This window comes from Amphiura filiformis, chromosome 13 (assembly GCF_039555335.1).
Source record: "Amphiura filiformis chromosome 13, Afil_fr2py, whole genome shotgun sequence".
Taxonomy (NCBI): Eukaryota; Metazoa; Echinodermata; class Ophiuroidea; order Amphilepidida; family Amphiuridae; genus Amphiura; species Amphiura filiformis.
Window position 1 is genome coordinate 45,984,516 of NC_092640.1, and position 8,282 is coordinate 45,992,797.

An 8,282-nucleotide genomic window follows, 5' to 3' on the forward strand; every position below is an offset into this window, starting at 1 on the left:
ATTCCAGTAGGTTTGGTGAGTGGATCAAGGTCACCCAAGGTCATCTAGGGGTCATCTGAGGTCAAATTAGTAAAAACTGTCGTATGGGCATGAACCTTGGTGGGTACTGTAAACATTTAGAACCAAATTTTTTGAAGGTCATTTTAGGGTCATCTGGGGTCACACGGGTCATCTGAGGTCAAATAACTTAAAACTGTCATATGGGCATGAAACTTGGTGGGTACAGTCAACATTTAGAGTTAAATTCATGGACGGTCATTTTGGGGTCATCCGGGGTCACCCAGGGGTCATCTGAGGTCAAATAACTTAAAACTGTCATATGGGCATGAAACTTGGTGGGTACAGTCAACATTTAGAGTTAAATTGTTGGAAGGTCATTTTGGGGTCATCCAGGGTCATCTGAGGTCAAGTTACTAAAAACTGTCGTATGGGCATGGAACTTGGTGGGTACAGTCAACATTTAGAGTCAATTTTTTGGAAGGTCATTCCAGGGTCATCCAAGGTCACCCAGGGGTCATCTAAGGTCAAGTTACTAAACTGTTGTATGGGCATGAAACTTGGTGGGTCAGTCAACATTTTTGGGCGGTCATTTTGGGGTCACCTGAGGTCAAATTACTAAAAACTGTTGTATGGGCATGAAACTTAGTGGCTAAAACTTACACTGTCATCTACAGATGGCCAGCTCCTAGTGAAATTGCACCGGTTAAAATGATACGCCTCAAGGTGGAGGCATTGTGGCCGACGCTTTGCGTCGAGAACCGCGCAAGTCGAGAACCGCTCTAGTTTAGATATAAGATTGCGATATAAAATAGACAATGAACTTCCTATATATTGATACAGCGCTGTGACGTAGATACACAGTAAAATGCAATTTCGCATCTGTGCATTCACAAAAAAGGCGCTTATGAAAGGTCAGCTGCTATTGGTTCATTGGCTCATGAATATTAATACCGTTTATGAATACTAATCATGCTGAGACACCCTGTACTTTGGACACACTGGTTGAGACACCATGATTTAAGTTATGTATCCATTTTATCAGTGATGTATAAATTGCTACCAGTTTTGCACTACAGTAAAAGTAAGTATTTCTTGGCTAAACTGGAACACTATGAACGCTAGTGGCTCCGGGATAAAAACACACACACATAGCGCAGCACAGAAGAAAGCATACACGTACACGCTTAGCATGCTACAGGGACGCAACACACATGTTCCAGTTTGGCCAAGAAATACCCAATTTTACTGGGCCGTTCCAGTTTAAATCCATATACCCCATATTGAAGACATGATCTTAATCTTCACACATGAGGTGTGTATTTCAAATGGGGTAACCTGAATGGGTGACTCCATTTGAAATCTACACCCTCATGTGAGAAATTAAGGTCATGTCTTCCATAGGGGGTGTATGGATTTCAACTGAAATAGCTCATTGTGTGAGTTATATTATGGCATGTCATAAATGTGATGAGTTTTCATTTTAATTGTGTTTAATTGTTTTCCCAAAATATCTGAAATTAGACAAATGTAAGTGGCATTTTTTGCCTGGACCATTAATGTAGATGTTTCTTTATTTTCTTTATTTAAATTTTGGAATGAAAACCAAAAAAGAAATTTCTTGAAATAGCGAATGATCTTTGTATTTTTGTAAATAAAATAAAATAATTCAGAGGTAATACAGTGTGTACTGTCAAAGGTTTGGGATTTTGAATTTATGTATAGAATTTGTACATAATGTTGCTATTGCATAGTTCATGTCTGTTGCATTTCTGTTTGGGAAATGGGGAAAAATCTGCCAAAACAGAGTTGCTTTTCAGAGTACTTTATTATACAAAACTTGGTGCGTTTACTTGATTGTCATCAAGAGTGTTACAGTGAGAAAGCTTTGTGTGGCTTTACATGGATCATAAATCACACATGTATGTAATATGATCCAAGGTTTCAAAGTATTTGCTTTTGTACATAATAGAATATACTGTATGTAAAGGATGAAATCATGATGCTGAGATCATGTTAGTCAACATTTTTTGACAAAAAATGAAAACTTGGGCCATTGAAATATGTGTAAACATGTGTATACTGTAGCCTGGGTCAAATTGCGACCCAGTTTTGGAGTCTAAGTGTACCATAAAAAATCTTTAAAATAATAATAACTCGTTGTGAATTTGTTTTCTGACAATCAAGTTCCCGGATGTACCGTTTCTATGTTACATTCTAAGAGACTTTGCATTGTCGCCCTCTTAGCCAACCAGAAATGGCGTATACGTGGTCATTGAGACTGTTTGTGTGGAGGGAGCGTAAACAAACTGGCTGCGGAGGAGACTAAGCAAAGATTTGCATAATGTTGGCTAAATTTATAATGTTAAATCCTGATGGGATGGGAGAGATTGAGTAATAATTTTTATTGATTTTAACACGGCTGTGTACTCTAGCCATTGTTTCTTTCTCAAAATTGAGTTTTTATGATATGTTTGTACCTTGTTATGTTTTTTATAAATACAAGGAATGAAAATCCAGATTTGTAAACTCCAACTGCAATATTTTAAGGATTTTATTTCACTATTCCACTCGTGTTTGAAATTGAAAAGGAAAGAAAATCTTTGTTGTACCAGCAAGGTACATGCGCGCAACAACTCATCGCGTTGCGTATCGCGCAATTTGTTAACGCACAAATACGCAACGCATACACGACGCTTATCTGCATGCGCGGCGCAATCGCCGGCGCATCTTATGGAAACACCACGGAAGCACTGATTTCACAAAAACCTAGTGGTCAAATGGCTCCGTTTTAGCTGATAAAATGTGGGTTTTTTCAAGTTCTTTCCCCGATTTAAATATCAAGTTATGAATGGATTTCGCTCAAACTTCTCGAGGGGCTGAGGATTTACCCGATGTTCACGTAATATAAGTTACAAAAACGAAAACTGTTGCATTCTCCTGTGAGATTCGATGAAAGTGCAAAATGTGACCACTTTAAACTTCAACGGCCATTATTTCAATGTTCATTTTCTCGGTAAAATGACGATTTAGGTACACGATAACTCAATAAATACAGCATCTATAGGTAAGCAAATATGATCATCGTAAAAAGCATGATCGACTTAAGAAACGGTTTTCTCATTTTTTTATATTTTGGTCTATTTTCGATTTTGGGCATCATTTTGTGCAAATAGGCGTTTTTGAATTTTAAAAAGTTCATTTTGATGCCTTATATGGTCAATATCTCAAAAAATAAGGCCAATATCAAAAAAAATAAAAATAAACGTTTTTGGAATGGAGCCTCAAGATTGAGCTAAAAACAAAATAAAATATTTTGGAGAGAGTGTTTTTTGTTATGATGTACCTAACAAATATTGCCAAAAACTCACTTTTTGTGATTTTCTTCAAAATTGTTGTTTTTACCCCAAATCTGTATTTATATTAAGATTTATTGATGTCTTGCCTTCATAAAAATGTATACTTTTATATGTTTTATGTGAATAATTACAAAGTTATTGCACTTTTACTACATGCATGTCTGAGAGTACACAGCCACCTTAAGCAGCCCTTTTCTTCTGTTTTCTATAAGCATGGAAGTAATACACATGGAAGCTGGTCAAATACTACATCAAAGTGAGTATCATACTTGCCGCGATACTGAACAAAAGCAGTACAGTTGAAAGTGGAACAATTGAGTCATCGCATGGTCAACGTGTACCATGTCTAAAATCAAAGTTCCCGCTTACAAATCAATAGCAGTACGAGGTCGTGTACTAAGTCCTGACAATGGGCTGTGTTATATTACCGCAGTGCATGACTAGTTTTATGAACACAAACAGATTTGATAAAATCCCTACGTAATGGTCAGAATGCTATCAGTTTAATTTATCGAATTTTATTAAAAGTATGTAATTATGTGAAAACCTACCGATTAAATATATATATATATGCTAGACTTTCAGATAGCAGTTTTAAAACAGAAAATGAAATGAAATACAATTTATTTTACGCAAAATGTAAAGATAATACCCGACTCTGGAACATTCTGGTCAACAGCAATTTCGGGCAGCCCCGGCACACAAATAGATGCGGATTCATTTTATAATGTAAAGCATGTGCCAAGTCGCATATATCAATTATTACCGCTAATTAGCGGTTTAGACGTAAATGCATGATTTCCAATATTTTGAAGTTTAAGAAAATCTGTAAGTATAGGGTAGAAATCGATATTTTGAATGGATTTCTGTAATTAGGCCAAAAAAAAAAATTGTTGTGTTGCCCTCAACCGCCCGACCCTAAATCCTGGAAAATCAGGGGAGCAATTTTTTTTTTTTTTTTTGAATGATGATTTTTACAGATTTGTTCAAAAAAATCAAAGTTTTTCACTTTAAATTAATATTTTATTGAGAGACTAGTCTTTAATTGATGTCTAACAGGTATCCAGAAGTCAAAATTGACCAATGTCCCCTAATTGAAGAAGCATTATTTAATATTTGAGGGATTTTTAAAACTGAAGGTTTAAAAAAAATATTTAAAAAAAAAAAAAAAATCCGACCGTCCTACCCAAATTTCCCATTTTCCCACTTGAGGGCAACACAACAATATTTTTTTTTTGGCCTTATGGATTACAAATCTAACATCCCTGTCACTTTTTCCGAATAAAAACAACATACTTGAAACATAATCAAGAAAAACACGATTTTTGCTCAAAATAATAAACCTGTAAATAAACGAACTGGCAACAAAGGCGGCAAGTCTGATCCACATCAAAGACACGCTGACTACATTGTTATCACAATAGCTTGATACGTACCCTGTATAGAATGTTACGTAAATAATTCAATAGGTGTTGGATCGACCAGCTTCCATGTCTCTTACTTCCATGCTATAAGGAAACACTGGCATGATTATGTAACTTAAGTAATTCCCGGATGTAGACTTCAAGGGCCAGTCATAAAAATAATGATGGTCAACCTTTTTTTAGCCCAGCCAGAGGGATCAGGCAAGGGCTGTCACTAAGAAGAGAGTCGCTATTGTGAAGAAAAAATGGCATCTTTTTAAGGCAAATTTAGCACATATCTCTATGGAACTAGGATTTGGTGATGTGAAATCTTAAATGCGGATGGCTTGGTCATGAGTGATGTAGTTTTGCATATGCTAAATAAGAATCTGTGTGACATTTTTGTGTGCATTTGCTGTTGTAACAAACTGGTGATTTTCCATTCAAATGCTTTCTTGCCCTGCAGGCCCTTCTATTGGAACTCCAATAGTAAAGAACTCCACTGTGTGAGTCTCTGGCCTTGGGCTGGCAGCCTTGATGTTTATTGTTGATACTGGGGCCCAATATCAATGATAAAAAACATTAAGGTCACTTGTAGAGGACCCTGAAAATGCTGTAGACTGTAGTTCTTGAGGAAGAGGAGAGGAAAGTAATGGTATGAAGAAGACCAAGAAGGTGAAGACTAAAGGTCCGTTCATACTACCACCGCATTTGCGATGCGTTGTTTGTGATGCGATGCGTTGTTTGTGATTTGATGCATTGTCGCACTGCATAGGCGATATCGCAATAAAGTTTAAATACATTTTAACTTGCAAATGCTATGAGTTGCGTCAAAAAGTAATCGATATATAGGCATCACAAAGCAACGCATCGCAAATGTAGTGGTAGTATGAACGGACCTTTAATACAACAATTTAACATTTATGTATGCACTGTTGCAAGATCTTGTTTGGATACTGGCCAATGGATTCAGACAGTCTTTAAATACACATCACAAACACAGTCATTGAAACAACAAGCAAGTTTATAATTCCATACAAGACTTTATTTTCATCTGATATACCAGGCTATGATCAGTCTAGACTCACACCAAATATGGAATGTAAGACCTTTGACTTTTAGCATGTACAGTAGCATGTGGCGATATAATGGGAAACTGTATGTCAAGAAATCACACTTCTATCAAAATTGATCTTTTTGGTAAATCCCACAATTCCTTGCGGTTAGACCCGAGCTGTTATTGTGCATCGCAAAGGTGTGACATCAGTTGCAATGGTCAATATTTTGAATTTTGGATCTACATAAAATGACCAGATACATGTTATACTTTAGCTGACCATGTGGATTTGCTGGTCCAGCCAAACTGACCACATGGGAACATTAACCCAATGACCAATGCACCCATTGTCCTAGGCAATACTCCGTATTTGGCACACTCCTAGACTGATGATGTCCTTATATAGACATCAATATATATGCAACAGTAATAAATAGGAGCAAAAATAAATGAAATTCTCATTTTATGGAAGCTCTATTTTAAGCATAAAAGCTTACAGTACAAGATTAAAATATATGTTTAGGCTGTTCATTTATTTAATAATTTGATATGCCGACCTGTTCCACTTGATGAAGAAGGATGATCAGGCTGTTGTGAGATGTTATCATATATGAGTTGATAACAGTTTACTTAACATCCCACTTAAAGTAGAGAACAGGTGGGTATATCAAATGAACAGCTATACTTTATAGTATTGAATACTTTTCCATTTCAATATACAGTAAGCCAAATAATTAAGGTACCAGTTATGTTCACCCCCTGTATATCCTAAACAAAGGCAGATATGTCATAATTGGAACCAACAGCCAATAGCCGCATCTTTTAGCCCGAATTTAAGACCTCATTCGTTGAAATTGTTCAAGAAATAAAGACACAACGATCAAAAATCCCAAAAAAGATTCAAATTTAAAAGTTGCAGTTTGCCACATGGCATGCCCTATTGATTTGTACACAAAGCGTTCGCGAACAAGAAGTTCAGCGCAGTGCTTTCATTGATTAGCACGAAAAACTAGCGCCGTACTTTCATTGATTAGAAAACAAAAGTGCAACTTTTTATTTGATATCTTCATTAGGTTTTGGATCACCGTTTCTTTAATTCTCAACCGATTTCAACAAATAAGGTCTTAAGGGTAGACGAGGTGTTGTTGGTCGAAGCAACCATAAAAATCGATTTTCAGTCTCTAGATCAATAAATTATTGACAAATAACACATTGATGTTTTGCAAAAGTTCATTCTACAAACTATATAATTTGAAAACTTGCTTAATTTATTGTTGTTAATGAGTTATGTACATTTTACAAAAGTGTTGTTGTTTCAGCCCTCTTTACAACATAACTCAAGAACCACAGGACCTACAAAATTATTTATGTGATATTTGAATTCTTCTACACGCTCGCAAGGAAATGAGCAATGTAATTTTTTGCCAAAGCTCATTACCATTCGCAAGATGTTGTGAACTACCAAATCGCAACACTTTAAAATAGTGTATTACCTTAAATCAGAGCTAAAGAGTACAGGCATCGGCTGCTTGTTTTAATTTTGATGCATGTGTCTTTATTTAGGATATACAGGGGTGTTCACAACTGCTACTTTTGCTTACTGTATATTGTACAAATTTAATGGGGGAGAGAGGATTGAAAGTACCCAAATCAAATGGTGAAATGATAGGTAATAGTCACTCATCATGTGCAACAACAGGTCCCAGCTTTTTAACATAGGCTAACTTTTATTAGTCCAACCTCATTCTTCCAGTAAAAATAATGTGGTATCTCCCATGTTATGTCAGATGACATATACATGGCTGGGTCTCATAACAATACTTTTATTCTCTAAATAAACACCTCAAAAGAAATAAGTCCCCCTCTGAACATGTCGTGATAACTTCGTAAGGTTTCATTTTGTACCAACAAAACTAACTTTGAAATAATTATATGGCTGTTTACTAAGTGCTGTGTGAAGATGAGAGATTTTCATGACTTCAGGGCTGAATGAACCTAAATTGAAGACAAAAAGTGCCCTTTCCAAAAGTCACAAAGTAGGCCTATGCTTGTTAACTGCAAGGCGTATTGGGACAAGGAATGGAACTGACCATCTTACAACTCACTGTGCTGAACTCTGCACCAAGGGGATTTGCATGGCTGAATGATCAAGAATCGATACACATTACAGTAAAAAATGTTCACTTGGTGAGGATTTTAAACTGCACTCAAACACATGGGGTTTTCCATTAGTAACAAGCCATGAATCAACTTTTGTGACAAGCATAGGCCTACTTTGTGACTTTTGAAAAGGGCAGTTTTTGCCTTCAATTTAGGCTCATTCAGCCCTGAAGTCATGGAAATCTCTCATTTTCACACAGCACTTAGTAAACAGTCATATAATTATTTCAAAGTTAGTTTTATTGGTACAAAATGAAACCTTACGATGTTATGACGACATGTTCAGAGGGGGACTTATTTCTTTTG

The 8,282-nt window shown here is 36.2% G+C and overlaps 1 long non-coding RNA gene across 1 annotated transcript; it reads right to left on the reverse strand.

Annotated features, from left to right (window-relative positions):
* Nucleotides 1-5,782: 5,782 nt before the first annotated feature.
* LOC140168419 (uncharacterized) lies at nt 5,783-7,647 on the reverse strand. The gene is made up of 2 exons (XR_011861203.1): nt 7,310-7,647; nt 5,783-6,939 (listed from the first exon to the last, which is right to left on the reverse strand). It is a non-coding gene; the product is annotated as an uncharacterized lncRNA (long non-coding RNA).
* Nucleotides 7,648-8,282: the final 635 nt, after the last annotated feature.